General features: G+C 39.3%; 1 long non-coding RNA gene across 1 annotated transcript in view; it reads right to left on the minus strand.

Annotated features, from left to right (window-relative positions):
- LOC108348854 (uncharacterized) overlaps positions 1-18,149 on the minus strand; it is a 127,996-nt gene that overhangs the window by 25,689 nt on the left and 84,158 nt on the right. The window lies entirely within an intron of this gene.

An 18,149-nucleotide genomic window follows, 5' to 3' on the forward strand; every position in this document is an offset into this window, starting at 1 on the left:
ATAAACGATTAACTAGGGTGCCTCCTGATCTTTTCATGCCTGGAATATTCCATTTCTATCAAAATCATGCAGCCCATGTAAGCCCCAGCATTTCTCCCCAGTGTGTCCACAGTGAAGAAAGCCAGCATGGCTCTCTGCACAAATGATCTCATCCATGTATAATTAACAAGGCCTTCCTGAAGGTGAGAGGGGAAACACACTACATCCCACAAGCAAAGTAGACAAAAAACATTTCAGCGGTGTTTCAAAACTAAACTGCTACAATCATGTATCAATTTATTTTATATACTATCAGTATATAGAGTCCAGGAGGTCAGCCTTCTCCAAGTTGGTAAGGAACAAATTTAATCTACTTTGATTGAGAATGGAAGAAACACTAATATTTTGTTTTCCCTAAAGATTCTTTCATAATACACTATTTTTACTGGTTTGTTGAGAATTTCATGGACATATAAAATCAATTTTGATCTCATTCATTCTCTGTTGCTCCCCTCCAGCTTCTCACAGATCCAGATCCCCCCATATACATTGCCCTCCTACTTTTATTCCATATATGTGAGGCGCCACATGAACCCAATTGCTACCGCCCCTACGTGCGTGAGCGCAGAACCTTCCATTAAAGCATGGTCAATTACCAGGGTTCACACCCCCTGAAGTACACAGACTTTCTCTCCCTAGCAGCTACCAAGTGCCAATAGGTCCTAGGCTAAGAGTAGAGACTCATGGGCCCTTCCCCTATCCATGATGGAATTTTTATCAGATATTCTAACAAATGTAATTTACACACCAAATATAATGTAGAAAGTAGCATAGCATATGCCTTAGAATGTAACTGTTAAAACAAACCCCTGAATACTAAAACATAAGTTTATTTCTTTTCTGTCAACACATGAAAAAAATCTGACCTTGTTGATAACTGAAGAATGGGTATGCCTTAACACTTAACTTTTTAAAATATTTAATCTCCCTTTCAACTATATTTATATGAGTGTGAATATATGCCCATGAGCGTGAGTAACCATAGAGGCAGAGGGATCAGAACCCTTGGAGCTACAAGCAGTTGTATTCTGTACCGTATGGGTGCTGGGAAATGAATCCAGGACCTAACCAAGAGCAGGAGCAGGACGTGTTCTTAACTGTTGAGATCCCTCCAGCCCTTAAAATTAAATCCCATTATGAAGGGCTTGCAAGCAATGTCTTAATCTTTCTTTACCAAGAATAATGGGGTTTACGTTTTCAAAATCCTGTGTCCATAACTTCAATAAGTGTTTTCATTAAGCACTCAAGACATGTATGGCCAAAGAGTTAAGTAGAATCTTAATTATGATGTAAAATAACAGATTTTCAAAATTTCATTAAAAAAAAAAACTATAACTGACAATCTCCTTGAGAGTGAAGACAAGTGAGCCAAGGGTCCAATCACCGAGCCTAACAAATGCCCCCGCCTCTATTATCTGGTTGTTAGGTGTTGGTCTATACTGTTAAACTCAACCTTATCTAAGAGGGATTTTTCTTACAACTTGGATATGAAGTTTGAGAATTCAATTTCATGCACATTTCTTGCATCTCTGTTCCTATAAATCAATAAAATTTCCTTTCCTTTATCAACCTTTCCCTTCTCCCCAGGTTTCATTTTACATTTGGACCCCTGGGTCCTGCTGGGATCTAACTCCTCACATCTACTTGCTTGTTTACAGAGGTTTAGGAATAATGGGAATAGCACTTAATGTTAAAGTGAGCTTCTATGATGAAGGGAAGTCTATTCTCATCAAGCAAGAGGAGACACTGTTCTTTTTCTTGGTGCACTAGGGGTACAGGTGGGCTTAAACTGTCAATAAAGACACATGAGAGATGAATATCCTTCAATATCATAATTGATCCTACAGTATTGATGAGAACTACTTTTACTTAATTAGTACTCTGACAAATACAGAATAGCCTGGTGAAGCTATGGTTCAAATAAGAATGTGTTTCAGCAATATCAGACATTTTGTTTTCATTTCATTGTGTTTATTTTTATTTTTAACATATTTTAATTAAAACAGCATCATGTCATTTTGCTCCTCCCTCTTCTTTCCTCCAACCCCTTCGAAGTACCCTCCGTCCAACCTTACTCATGACCTTCACTCTCAAATTCATACCCTCGTGTCTTCTGACCCTCATTGTTACATACATATATACACGTACATATGTATACACAAGTGTATAAATACAATCTGCTGAGTCTACTTTTATTGGCTCCGTGTTTATGGTTACAGGGCTGGCCAGTCCGTGTTTGGTAATCAATAGGTGGAATCACCCAAAGAGAGGAAAATTCTCCTTCCCCCAACAGTCTTTAGTCATATATAGTTCCTTCTCTAGGGACAGGACCAAAAAAAAAAAAAAAAAAAAAAGACATCCATCTTAGCATGACTACTGATATTGTGGTCATTGTTTCAGCTTGTTTACACACACACACACACACACACACACACACACACACACATATATATGTGTATATATATATATATATATATATATATATATATTTAAAACATTTCAAATGTTATCCCCTTTCCAGGATTCCCCACCACAAACCCGTTAGCCTATCTCCCCTCCCCCTAATTCTATAAGGTCCCCCAACCCAACCACTCCCACCCACCTCCCCATCCTGACATTCCCCTACACTGGAGCAGTACATTGACAGGACCAAGGGCCTTTCCTCCCACTGATGCCCGACAAGGCCACCCTCTACTACATATACAGATAGAGCCATAAGTCCCATCCCTGTGTACTCTTGGGATGATGGTTTAGTCCCTGGGAGCTCTGGGGGTCTGGTTGGTTGATATCATTGTTCTTCTTATGGGGTTGTAAACATCTTCAGCTCCTTCAGTTCTTTCTTCAGCTCCTCCATTGGGGACCCCCTTCTCAGTTCAATGGTTGGCTGCAAGCACCTGTCTCTGTATTTGTCAGGCTCTGGCAGGGTCTCCCAGGAGACAGCTATATCAGACTCCTATCAGCATGAACTTCTTGGCATACACAATATTGTCTGGTATTGGCGGCTGTATGTATATGGGCTGGATCCCCAGGGGGGCAGTCTCTGGACGACCTTTCCTTCAGTATCTGCTCCACACTTTGTCTCCATATTTCTTATTGTGAGTGTTTTTGTTCCCCCTTCTAAGAACTGAAGCATCCACACTTTGTTCTTCCTTCTTCTTGAGCTTCATGTGGTCTGTGAATTGTATCTTGAGTATTCTGAGCTTTTGGGCTAATACCTACTTATCAATGAAGGCACACCATGTATGATCTTTTATGAAAGTTCTTTACCTCACTCAGGATATTTTCTAGTTCCATCCATTTGCCTATGAACTTCACGTAGTCATTGTCCCACATTTTCTGTACCCATTCATCTGTTGAAGGGCATCTGGGTATGTTCCAGCTTCTGGCTATTATAAATAAGGTTACTATGAGCATAGTGGAGAATGTGTCCTTGTTATACATTGGAGCATCTTTTGGGTGTATGCCCAGGAGAGGTATAGCTAGGTCCGCAGGTAGTACTATATCCAATTTTCTGAGGAACCACCAGACTGATTTCCAGAGTGGTTGTACCAGCTTGCAATCCTACCAATAATGGAGGAATGTTCCTCTTTCCATCCTTGCCAGCATCTGTTGTCAGATCTTAGCCATTCTGACTGGTGTGAGGTGGTATCTTGGGGTTGTTTTGATTTGCATTTCCCTGATGACTAAAGATGTTGAACATTTCATTAGGTACTTCTCAGCCATTCGATATTCCTCAGCTGGGAATTCTTTGTTTAGATCTGTACCCAATTTTTTCATAGGATTATTTGATTCTCTGGAGTTTAACTTCTTGAGTTCTCTGTGTATATTGGATATTAGCCCTCTATCTGATGTAGGATTGGTAAGGATCTTTTCCCAATTGGTTAGTTGCTGTTTTGTCCTAATGACAGTGTCCTTTGCCATACAGAAGCTTTGCAATTTTATGCATCCCCTTTATTGATTCTTGATCTAAGAGCATAAGCCTTTAGCATTTGATTTCCCTGTGCCCATGTGTTCGAGGTGCTTACTGACTTCCTCTTCCATTAGTTTCAGTGTATCTGGTTTATGTGAAGTTGCTTGATCCACTTGGGCTTGAGCTTTGTATAGGGCAATAATAATGAATCAATTTGCATTCTTCTACATGCTGACCTCCAGTTGAACCAGCACCATTTTTTTTGAAAATGCTGTCCTTTTTCTATTGGATGGTTTAACACCTTTGTCAAAGATCAAGTGACCAAGGTGTGAGGGTTCATTTCTGGGTCTTCAATTCTATTCCACTGATCTACCTGCCTGTCTCTGTACCAATATCACACAGTTTTATCACTATTGCTTTGTAATACAGGGGGACGTGAGGGGTGGTGATTCCACCAGAAGTCCTTTTATTGTTGAGAATAGTTTTTGCTATCCTGGGTTTTTTGTTATTCCAGATAAATTTGAGAATTGCTCTTTCTATCTCTGTGAAGAATTGAGTTGGAATTTTGATGGGGATTGCATTGAATCTGTAGATTGCTTTTGGCAAGATGGCCATTTTTTACTACATTAATCCTGCCGATCCATGAGCATGGCAGATCTTTCCAACTTCTGAGATCTTCTGCAATTTCTTTCCTCAGAGACTTGAAGTTCTTGTCATACAGATCTTTCACTTGCTGAGTCACACGAAGATATTTTGTCTTATTTGTGACTATTGTGAAGGGTGTAGTTTCCCTAATTTCTTTCTCAGTCTGTTTAGCCCTTGAGTAGAGGAAGGCTACTGATTTGTTTGAGTTAATTTTATGTCCTGACACTTTGCTGAAGTTGTTGATCAGGTTTAGTAGTTCTCTGGTGGAACTTTTGGGGTCACTTAAGTGTACTATCATATCATCTGCAAATAGTGATGTTTTGACTTCTTCCTTTCCAATTTGAATCTCTTTGACCTCCTGTTGTTGTCTGATTGTTTGGGCTAGGACTTCAAGTACTATACTGAATAGGTAGGGAGAAAGTGGGCAGCCTTGTCTTGACCCTGATTTTAGTGGGATTGCTTCAAGTTTCTCTCTTGAAGTTTGATGTTGGCTACTGGTTTGCTATATATTGCTTTTAAAATGTTTAGGTGTGTGCCTTGAATGCCTTATCTTTCCATGGCTTTTACCATGAAGGGGTGTTGAATTTTGTCAAATGCTTTCTTAGCATCTAATGAGATGATCATGTGGTTCTTTTCTTTGAGTTGGTTTATATAGTGGATTACGTTGATGGTAATCAACTGGGTTCCTGGGATGGAACCTACTTGATCATGATGGATGATCATTTTGATGTGCTCTTGGATTCAGTTTCAGAGAATTTTATTGAGTATTTTAGCATCAATATTCATAAGGGAAATTGGTCTGAAGTTCTCTTTCATTGCTGGATCTTTGTATGGTTTTGGTATAAGCTTCATAGAATGAATTGGGTAGTGTTCCTTCTGTTTCTATTTTGTAGAATTGTTTGGAGAGTATTGGTATGAGGTCTTCTATGAAGATCTGATAGAACTCTAAACTAAAACCATCTGACCTGAGACTTTTTTGGTTGGAAGACTTTTTTTTTTAATTAACTTGAGTATTTCTTATATACATTTCGAGTGTTATTCCCTTTCCCGGTTTCCGGGCAAACATCCCCCTCCCGCCTCCCCCCTCCCCTTCCTTATGGGTGTTCCCCTCCCAACCCTCCCCCCATTGCCGCCCTCCCCGCAACAGACTAGTTCACTGGGGGTTCAGTCTTAGCAGGACCCAGGGCTTCCCCTTCCACTGGTGCTCTTACTAGGATATTCATTGCTACCTATGAGGTCAGAGTCCAGGGTCAGTCCATGTATAGTCTTTAGGTAGTGGCTTAGTCCCTGGAAGCTCTGGTTGCTTGGCATTGTTGTTCAGAAGGGGTCTCGAGCCCCTTCAAGCTCTTCCAGTTCTTTCTCTGATTCCTTCAACGGGGGTCCTATTCTCAGTTCAGTGGTTTGCTGCTGGCATTCGCCACTGTATTTGCTGTATTCTGGCTGTGTCTCTCAGGAGCGATCTACATCCGGCTCCTGTCAGCCTGCACTTCTTTGCTTCATCCATCTTGTCTAATTGGGTGGCTGTATATGTATGGGCCACATGTGGGGCAGGCTCTGAATGGGTGTTCCTTCAGTCTCTGTTTTAATCTTTGCCTCTCTATTCCCTGCCAAGGGTATTCTTGTTCCCCTTTTAGAGAAGGAGTGAAGCATTCACATTTTGATCATCCATCTTGAGTTTCATTTGTTCTAGGCATCTAGGGTAATTCCAGCATTTTGGCTAATAGCCACTTATCAATGAGTGCATACCATGTATGTCTTTCTGTGATTGGGTTAGCTGGTTGGAAGACTTTTAATGAATGCTTCTACTTCTTTAGGGGTTATAGAGCTGTTTAGATGACTTATCTGATCCTGATTTAACTTTGGTACTTTGTATGTGTCTAGAAAATTGTCCATTTCACCCAGATTTTCCAGCTTTGTTGATTATAGGCTTTTATAATAGGATCTGATGATTTTTTTTTAATTTCCTCAGTTTCTGTTGCTATGTCTCCCCTTTCATTTCTAATTTTGTTAATTTGGTTACTGTTTCTGTGCCCTCTGGTTAGTCTGGCTAAGGTTGCATCTGACTTGATGATTTTCTCAAAGAACCAGCCCCTGGTTTTATTGATTCTTTGTATAGTTCTTTTTGTTTCTACTTGGTTGATTTCAGCCCTGAGTTTGATTATTTCCTGCCTTCTACTCCTTTTGGGTATATTTGTTTCTTTTTGTTCTAGAGTTTTCAAGTGTACTGTCACACTGCTAGTGTATTCTCTCTCTTTTTGGAGGCACTCAGAGCTATGAGTTTTCCTCTTAGCACTGCTTTCATTGTATCCCATAAGTTGGGGTATGTTGTGCCTTCATTTTCATTAAATTATTAAAAGTCTTTAATTTCTTTTTTTATTTCTTCCTTGACCAGGTTACCATTGAGTAGAGCATTGTTCAATTTCCATGTGTATGTGGGCTTTCTGTCACTTTTGCTATTGAAAACCAGCCTTAGTCCATGATGATCTGATAGGATGCATGGGATTATTTCAATCTTCTTGTATCGATCGAGGCCTGTTTTGGGACCAATTATATGGTCAATTTTGGAGAAGAACCATGAGGAGCTGAGAAGAAGTTATATTCTTTTGTTTTAGGATGAAATGTCCTATAGATGTTTGTTAAATCCATCTGGTTCATAACTTGTGGTAGTTCACTGTGTCTCTGTTTAGTTTCTGTTTCCATGATCTATTCATTGATGAAGGTGGGGTGTTAAAGTCACCTATCATTATTGTGTAGTGCAATGTGTGCTTTGAGCTTTAGTTAAGTTTCTTTTATGAATGTGGGTGTCCTTGCATTTGGAGCATACATGTTCAGAATAAAGAGTTCATCTTAGTGGATTTTTCCTTTGACAAGTAATAGGTGTTCTTTATCTTTTTTGATGACTTGATAAAAAATGTCTATTTTGATTGAAAGTCTATTTTATTCGATATTAGAATGGCTACTCCAGCTTGTTTCTTGAGACCATTTTCTTGGAAAATTATTTCCCAGCCTTTTACTTTGATAGTGTCTATCTTTGTCACTGAGGTGTAGTTCCTGTATGCAGCAAAATGCTGGGTCCTCTTTATGTATCCAGTCTGTTAATCTGTGTCTTTTTATTGGGGAATTGAGTCCATTGATGTTAGGAGATATTAAGGAATAGTGTTTGTTGTTTCCTGTTATTTTTGTTGTTAGAGATGAAATTATGTTTGTGTGGCTGTCTTCCTTTTGGGTTAGTTGAAAGAAGATTACTTTCTTACTTTTTCTAGGGTGCAGTTTCCCTAGTTGTGTTGGAGTTTTCCATCTATTATCCTTTGTAGGGCTGGATTTGTAGAAAGATATTGTGTAAATTTGGTTTGTCATGGAATATCTTGGTTTCTCCATCTATGTTAATTGAGAGTTTTGCTGGATATAGTAGCCTGGGCTGACATTTGTATTCTCCTAGAGTCTGTATGACATCTGCCCAGGATCTTCTAGTTTTCATAGTCTCTCTTGAGAAGTCTGGTGTAATTCTGACAGGTCTGCCTGTATATGTTACTTGACCTTTTTACCTTGCTGTTATTAATATTCTTTCTTTCTTTTGTGCATTTGGTGTTTTGACTATTATGTGATGGGAGGAATTTCTTTTCTGGTCCAATCTATTTGGATTCTGTAGACTTCTTGTATGTTTATGGGCATCTCTTTCTTTGGGTTAGGGAAGTTTTCTGCTTATAATTTTGTTGAAGATATTTACTGGCCCTTTAAGTTGGGTATCTTTGCTCTCTTCTACACCTATTATCCTTAGGTTTGATCTTCTCATTGTGTCCTGAATTTCCTGGATGTTTTGGGTTATGAAACTTTTGCATTTTGCATTTTTGATTGTTCTGTCAACGTGTTCTTTGGTATCTTCTGCCCCTGAGATTCTCTCTTCTATCTCTTGTATTCTGTTGGTGATGCTTACATCTATGACTCCTGATCTTTTTCCCAGGTTTTCTCCAGAGTTGTCTTTTGTTTCCTTTTTCCTTTGTTTCTATTTCCACTTTTAGATCCTGGATGGTTTTGTTAAATTCTTTCACCTGTTTGTGTTTTCCTGTTATTCTTTAAGGGATTTTTGTCTTTCCTCTTTAAGGGCTTCTACCTGTTTACCTGTGCTGTCCTGTATCTCTTTAAGGCAGTTATTTATGTACTTCTTAAAGTCCTCTAACATCATCATGAGATGTGATTTTAAATCAGAATCTTGCTTCTCCGTTGTGTTGGGGTATCCAGGACTGGCTGCAGTGGGAGAACTGGGTCCTGATGATGCCAAGTGGCCTTGGTTTCTGTTGTTTAGGTTCTTGCACTTGCTTCTCGCCATCTGCTTATCTCTGGTGTTTGCTGGTCTTGCTGTCTCTGACAGTGGCTTGACCCTCCTGTAAGCCTGTTGGTCAGCTCTCCTCTGAGAAGAGCTCTCTCCTGGCAGGATTTGGGTACAGAGAGCTGTGGCACTGCTTCACCTCTTGGCGCAGACAGAAACAAAGAAGGATCCTGTCCCAGACTGCTCCTTGGTTCCTGTATCTTGAGTGCTCTGAGCAGAAGTGGTGGTCTTACCTGTGCTCTCAGGTGTGTCAGCACTCCTGGGAGAGCAGCTCTCTCCCAGCAGGATCTGGGTCCAGACAGCAGTACCACAGGGTCATCTCCGGGCTCAGACTGAAACCTTACACAGTCACTCTTTAGGACAGTCTATTTCATACCAGACTTCCGGTATTCTGACTCTTACAGTCATCCATGATATTCCCTAAGCCATGGATGCAGGAACTGTGATGCAGATGTATTCATTGGGGCTAAGATCTCTACAATACACTAATCCTTGCATTGTGTCCAGGTATGGCTTTCTGTAATGATATCAATTTGCTTTCAAGAGAAGCCTCTTTAGTGAAGGGTGGTAGCTATCGGCGGATATAAGGTGAAGATTTAGACTATAGCAAGGAATTGTGCTTAGCAAAGTAGTTCTTTTCTAAGGCTCATAGCCTCACTAGTCCTGGGAATATTTGCTAACATTCTAGTACCAGGCAGATATTATTCCCGTTGAATGGGACCAAAGTTCAATTAGACAGTCATTGGTTCCCACCATGTGAGTGCCACTTATCACTCCTTTGCAGGTATCTTGCCATTCTGATCATCACTGTGGTTCATAGGCATTTTAGCTGATACTACTATTAAATGTTTTCCTCCTTTGGCGGATTGCATAATATTTTCTTACAACACAAAAGCTAGACCACAAGAAGAAGGCTTCCAGACTAGATCAAGCTTGGATAATGTCAACAGATGCTGAAAAGTCCTCTGACAAACCCAACAAGCTTTCATGATAAAAGTTCTAGAGAAAGTAAGACTGAATGGAGTATACCTCAACATAATAAAGACTACATATGAGAAAAACCAGTGAACATTATCCTGAATGAAGAAAATCTCCACTGTCCTGACTAGTTTTCAATATAGTGCTGAAAGCATCATTCAGAGCAATAAGGCAAGAAAGGAGATTGATGGGGTCACCAATAGAAAAATAAGTCAAATCACCCCTGTTTGTAAATAATATGTTAGCCATAAGAGATCCCAAAATGTCCTCCGGAAAACTTCTAGAAACAATCAAAAATTTCAGTAAAGTGCCAGGGTACAAAATCAACTTACAAAAGTCAGAAGCCTTCCTATATACCAACAATAAGCACATTGCACAGGAGACCCTGGACACGCCCTCATTTACAGTAGCCTCTCAAATAAAATTAAGTATCTCGGAATAAAATTAACCAAGGAGGTGAAAGATCTCTATGATAAAAACGGCAAATCTTTAGTCAAAGTGATTGAGAAAGAATTTCTATGTTTATGGATAGGTAGAATTAATATTGTGAAAATGATCGTCCTACCAAAAGCAATTTATAAATACAATGCAATAGCAAGCAAAAGATCCACAACAATCTTCAAAGGAATAGAAAAAGACCTAAAATTCATAAGAAACCATACACACCTCTCTATAGGCAAAGTATTCCTGAGAAAAATATTTTTATTCAGAATATTAAAAAGTATATTAATTACAGTAGAAAAAATAAGCTCAACAGAAAAATAGACAAAACTGTATAATCAGGCAATTCAGAGAAAAATTCAATTTTTAATAATACATACTAAACATATTTAGCCCTTTATAAACAAACAGTGCATATTGTTTTTACATATTACTTTGCATAGATTAAAATAGTCTGAGGAATATGAGCCCTCACAAATTACTTTCACAATAATGTGGTATTTTCAACATTTTGAAACCATACAAAGTATCTATTAAAATTAAAATGAGTATTACCTGCAACTCTGCCTCCAGAGATCTTCCCTAATGAAACAATGATTGATATATGCAAGGGGATAGAAGCTAAGTTGTCTATTATTGAAATGTTTGTAATAAGAAAAAATAAAAGTAATTTCATTCCTGTATAGAAAGATTGCTAAGTGTATTTAAGAACATTTATTAGCTGCATTAAGTGTGAGATGTGCAGTGGAACAAAAATGTCAAGCTACACAGAGTGCATAGAATATTACAATAGTCACATTAAAACTATATAAGGCACAAAACTTCCTTCACAGTGTTCCAGGTAAGAGCTTGATAAACTCTTTATGGAGCTGCTAAAATTGCTGTTTCAAGTGAAGAGCATAGGCTATGTGTACCAGTAAAAGTATACACAAATATATTTCTACTTTTTTTGGTTTTTTTGAGGTAGCATATTCATCTGCAATCTATAGGATTTAAGGTTGTGTTAAATCCAGGCATGTCTCTCTAGTTGACTGAATTGTAAGGAAACCATTGAGAAGTTTTAATACAACCACATAATTATAATTACCACTCGAAATACAGTTTTCTAAGTAAACAACAAAGACTAGGTAACTGGATATAAAAAATATAACATGCAGTTCTTTGTCATCGCCAATATACAACCCTCAGTAGTAAGGAAACATAGTGACTGAAAGTTACTGACACACTCTTCTAGCCTCTGAGAGCACCAGGCATACAACTGGTGCATGGGCAAAGCAGGGCCAACACCCATACACATAAAATATATTCTTTAATTTTTAATAAGACTCAGTATGACTACCAGTGGCTTAATCCCTAAGAAGTTACCTCTTCTATTTTTAATCTATTAGATAGATCTATGATAAGTGTTATATTAAAATTTTAAAAGGTTTTTAGTTATTAAAATATGATGCCATCACCCCTTCAATTTGTTACCTACAACCCCTCCCATCTTCCCCCTTTACTTTACTCCCATTCAAATTCATGGCGTCTTTGTACTTTATTTTGTATTTTATATACATTTATGTATAAATGCATAAACGCATACTGTTAGGTCTGTTTAATGTGGTTTATATGTATATAGTTTCATAGTTAATCAGTTAGTATTGGATGCCCAATTAGAGGGCCCATCCAAGAGAAAAGTGTTTTTCATGACTTATGCAAGGGATTTTGTTAGATGGTTTATGGCTTTTGTGGAGAAGAACTGTCAGAAATAGTAGCATAACTTCATTTACAATATATGTATGAAATATATGAGTTTATGTATAGATATGATGTATATATTATGTATATATGTATATAAGATTTAAAAGATATATACACACATATATATACATACACATTATATAATCGTATATATTATATATTATTTATATCATATATCATATACATAGTATACCTTTAGGTGAGTGTAAAATAATATGACTCTTTAAGGGTTTTCAAATACCCAATGTGTTATTTACCCCTCATCCCTTCTTCCTTCTATATTTGCTTCTCTCCCCTCTCGCCAGTTTAAAACCCCTCAGCATTGTCCAGTTTCCCCCTCATATTACCATTTCCTGAGTATTGCCCTCTCTAAGGCTCCCTCTACGTGATGGCCCATTTTCACTTTACCGGTTTCCATGGTTACTCCAGGTTCTATATCCACATCTGAAGATTTGGAGCTGGAAATGATAGAAGAGAGTGAGAATCTTCTTGATGTGGGTTACCTCATTCAAAATACTCTTTTCACTGCATGGTATTGGTAGAGAGACAGACAGAGACAGATAGACCAATGGAATAGAATTGAAGACCCAGAAATGAACCCACGCACCTATGGGCACTTGATTTTTGACAAAGGAACCAAAACCATTCAATGGAAAAAAGATAGCATTTTCAGCAAACGGTGCTGGTTTAACTGGAGGTCAACATGTAGAAGAATGCAGATCGATCCATGCTTATCACCCTGTACAAAGCTTAAGTCCAAGTGGATCAAGGACCTCCATATCAAACCAGATACACTCAAACTAATAGAAGAAAAACTAGGGAAACATCTGGAACACATGGGCACTGGAAAAATTTTCCTGAACAAAACACCAATGGCTTATGCTCTAAGATCAAGAATCGACAAATGGGATCTCATAAAACTGCAAAGCTTCTGTAAGGCAAAGGACACTGTGGTTAGGACAAAACGGCAACCAACAGATTGGGAAAAGATCTTTACCAATCCTACAACAGATAGAGGCCTTATACCCAAAATATACAAAGAACTCAAGAAGTTAGACCACAGGGAGACAAATAACCCTATTAAAAAATGGGGTTCAGAGCTAAACAAAGAATTCACAGCTGAGGAATGCCGAATGGCTGAGAAACACCTAAAGAAATGTTCAACATCGTTAGTCATAATGGAAATGCAAATCAAAACAACCCTGAGATTTCACCTCACACCAGTGAGAATGGCTAAGATCAAAAACTCAGGTGACAGCAAATGCTGGCGAGGATGTGGAGAAAGAGGAACACTCCTCCATTGTTGGTGGGATTGCAGACTGGTACAACCATTCTGGAAATCAGTCTGGAGGTTCCTCAGAAAATTGGACATTGAACTGCCTGAGGATCCAGCTATACCTCTCTTGGGCATATACCCACAAGATGCCCCAACATATAAAAAAGGCACGTGCTCCACTATGTTCATCGCAGCCTTATTTATAATAGCCAGAAGCTGGAAAGAACCAAGATGCCCTTCAACAGAGGAATGGATACAGAAAATGTGGTACATCTACACAATGGAATATTACTCAGCTATCAAAAATAATGCCTTTATGAAATTCATAGACAAATGGTTGGAACTGGAAAATATCATCCTGAGTGAGGTAACCCAATCACAGAAAAGCACACATGGTATGCACTCATTAATAAGTGGCTATTAGCCCAAATGCTTGAATTACCCCAGATGCATAGAACACATGAAACTCAAGATGGATGATCAAAATGTGAATGCTTCACTCCTTCTTTAAAATGGGGATAAGAATACCCTTGGCAAGGAATAGGGAGGCAAAGATTAAAACAGAGACTGAAGGAACACCCATTCAGAGCCTGCCCCACATGTGGCCCATACATATACAGCCACCCAATTAGACAAGATGGATGAAGCAAAGAAGTGCAGGCTGACAGGAGCCGGATGTAGATCGCTCCTGAGAGACACAGCCAGAATACAGCAAATACAGTGGCGAATGCCAGCAGCAAACCACTGAACTGAGAATAGGACCCCCGTTGAAGGAATCAGAGAAAGAACTGGAAGAGCTTGAAGGGGCTCGAGACCCCTTATGAACAACAATGCCAAGCAACCAGAGCTTCCAGGGACTAAGCCACTACCTAAAGACTATACATGGACTGACCCTGGTCTCTGACCTCATAGGTAGCAATGAATATCCTAGTAAGATCACCAGTGGAAGGGGAATCCCTGGGTCCTGCTAAGACTGAACCCCCAGTGAAGGTGATTGTTGGGGGGAGGGCGACAATGGGGGGAAGGATGGGGAGGGAAACACCAATAGAGAAGGGAAGGGGGAGGGATTAGGGGGATGTTTGCCGGGAAACCGGGAAAGGGAATAACATTCGAAATGTAAATAAGAAATACTCAAGTTAATAAAAAAAATACTCTTTTCCAGTTCCATACATTGTGCTATGTTTTAAAAACCTATCCAAATAATGTCACAAGGTGAAATACACAATACTTCAGAGTTCATCATAACCAAAGCTGAGAGAAGGTGTCCAGTCACCTTAACAACAATGATAACAAAATCAGTCTTCAAATTCTTCCTATTAAAACATCTGAACTCTCTAGACATAGTTTCCAGCAAAAAAATCGATTGCCACTTCTGAGTTCATGATTGAAATATTTATAGCCATCTGCTAGAACTACGAAACACATGTAACCAGTTCAATGGCCTCCTATGGAGTATCCCAATTTCATAATAAATAAACCATTCTATAATTAGATAAGATCTAAGGCTTTTATTTACTGTCATCGATCCCAATAAATGTACTTGGACAGAAAAAAAAACAAAAAAATACCACCCCTTTAAATAAGAAATTGACAGGAATTTTCTCCAAAATGTTCAATAATAAATCATCCTGTGCTGCGCAGATACTATGATCTATGTCACATCTACTCAATCTGCCACTGTAACACAAAAACAACTACAAATGACATCTAAATGAATATGACTGTGCTTTCAAAAATACATTTATAAACACTGAAATTTGAATTTGTATTATGGGTGTGCGTTCCAACATAGAATTCCCTTTAACATTTTTGCAATCACATAAAATTTTTTTTAAAAAAAGCCATTCTTAGCTCACAAGTACACAAACACAGGTGAGCGTAGATTTTGATCTCAACTTTGGAAGATATACAACTTACTTCCACTAAGCATTCGACCAAAAAGATTGTGTCTAACTTGTCGAAAATTAATGGTCCTTGTATGTACCAATTCGTAAGTGACTGATTAAAATGAAGATGAATGCCGCTTGGGATAAATTTGCTTGCTACGTTGGGATAATTACTGAGTTTCCCCCCACAGCTCTTCATGATGGAGACATAAAGTCTATAGCCCAACCCTGGAGGCAAAGTCCTAGTGCTGTCACGTGGCATGCATAGGAGCTAAAAGATATGGACTATGGAACAGGTAACTAATTGATAATAGTTCAATAAATGATAGATTATTAATAGTTTACAATGCCTTTGTTCTATTTATGTGTCCTCCTACTGTCAAAACAGATGTGTGTCTACAATATTCCCACACCCCTAGCAAGACCAGCTCAATAGTGAGGGCACTGAAGATAAATGCTTCATTCGCCTAAGTCTCCTGATTGTTATCCTCTTCATCAGATATCTTCTAACAACAATGTGGCTTCTCTGCTGTCTGCGCCTATTTTAATAGCTTTAGGTTTAAAATCCTACCACAGGATTCCAAGTATTCATTTTGGCAGCCTAACCTGAGTCCTGAAAGCACATCCCAATAGCTGAAGCCTCCTATGGTGTTGGAAAAGATTCTCAGGCCAAAGGCTGAATACTGGAGATTCAGCAGGAGAATGGGAGTGTCCATTGCAGGCGGGGGAGGGGGCTCCCCTTAAGCCTGTGACAGTTCCGTGTCCCCTCCATGTGGCTGCTAAGCAGTCTCGCCTATCTCCATAACCAACTTTGGGATAGATGTACAACCAGCCCCAATCCTTTGTTTGAGTGACATCTCCACTTAAGAGTTGAGATGGGATTGGTGAGCAAGTGAGAAGGTAATCAGAATGTTGCAGAAAATGGCTAAAATTATGGCTAAGAAAATTGGCTTTTTAAGATGAAAAAATAGAAGACTGCCATTTTCCTCATGCTGGCTTCTACCTTAACATTTACTAAAACCAGCAAACTCCCATCTATTAAAGGGTTTTAAAAATTCATTTTGTGTCCATAGGCTTTACGTGCAGACAACGGGAAGCATTTCTGATGCGTTACTGGTTAGTTGATGTCAGTAAAACTCTCAGCTATCTTCGGGGTATCGTTTTAGACTGTGGGAAACCGCACTGAACTGACTAATGAGCAATTTGTGGCAGAAACTAGACACCGCCAGTCTCGGAAATGTTTGTCAACACTTTGCAGTCTCCCCTTCTACCTGACTGCATCTGCGAGCCATCTTCCCACTGCCCTTCTAAACAGGTGATGGAGAACCTCCGTTAGGCTTTCATTATCAATGGGCTTCTGATGTTTTTCATGCATTGTGTCTATTTTTCCCTTGTATACACAAGACAAATGCTTTTAGCCCGCAAAGGGATCCAGGCACTCTCAGAGTAACGGACTCATTTAGCTGTGCTTGACTTCCTGTGCTTGTCAGTGGCAGGTGACATTTAGCACAGGCTTTATCTCAGTTGTGGTAATTACTAAGCTGACATGAGCACTCATAGACACTGCAGATTGTTTTCAGCACATGCAACCAAGCTGCCCTGCTTTCTCTAGTGCAGTGTGTCTGGATTTCAAATGTGACATCCCGAACACCACACACACACACACACACACACACACACACACACAAACACACACACACATACACACACACAAACACACACACACATACACGCATACACACACACATACACACATTCACACATACACATACACACACATACACACATTCACACATACACATACACACATGCATACACATACACACATACACACACACATACACATATACACATACACACACAAACACATACACATACATACATACACACAAACACACACACATACACACATACACACACACATACACACACACATACACACTTCCACTTTTATGGAAACAGTTATCCTTTGTTGCTCTGACTATACTTATTTGGTTTACGCCATGGAACAATGACATGGGGTATCACTATAATATTCAGCGTCTGCATACAAGCTTTTACTATAACCCATTAAAGAGAAAAGCCATTGTTAGAGTAATGTACCTCAGTCATATGCCACATGCTAATTTAACGATATAATTAATGCACTTGAATTTACCACTTAATTTTCTTAATACCAATTGTGTGACTGGTGGTATAAAATGGTTTAAGTTTCTACATTTATTTATATTTCTTAATTATGCATACTGTATGACAGATGGGTATGTGCATTTAAGTGTAGGTGTCCACAGAGACCAGAAGTGTTGGATCCTAACTATGTCTTTTAAATTTTTTAAGAGTAGTATATCTTTTAATGAAATAAGTTGTAATTAAAAGAAAATATTCTCGAGAGCTAAACCTTCAGAGAGGCAGACAAGCCTGGGAAACCAGAAGAGACTGCTCCCTGCACACACATCTCGGACGCCAGAGGAAAAAGCCAAAGACCATCTGGAACCCTGGTGCACTGAAGCTCCCGGAAGGGGCGGCACAGGACTTCCTGGTTGCTGCCGCTGCAGAGAGCCCCTGGGCAGCACCCCACGAGCGAACCTGAGCCTCGGGACCACAGGTAAGACCAAATTTTCTGCTGCAAGAAAGCTGCCTGGTGAACTCAAGACACAGGCCCACAGGAACAGCTGAAGACCTGTAGAGAGGAAAAACTACACGCCGGAAAGCAGAACACACTGTCCCCATAACTGACTGAAAGAGAGGAAAACAGGTCTACAGCACTCCTGACACACAGGCTTATAGGTCAGTCTAGCCACTGTCAGAAATAGCAGAACAAAGTAACACTAGAGATAATCTGATGGCGAGAGGCAAGCGCAGGAACCCAAGCAACAGAAACCAAGACTGCATGCCATCATCGGA

The sequence above is a fragment of the Rattus norvegicus genome, chromosome 18 (assembly GCF_021556685.1).
Source record: "Rattus norvegicus strain SHRSP/BbbUtx chromosome 18, alternate assembly SHRSP_T2T, whole genome shotgun sequence".
Lineage (NCBI taxonomy): Eukaryota > Metazoa > Chordata > Mammalia > Rodentia > Muridae > Rattus > Rattus norvegicus.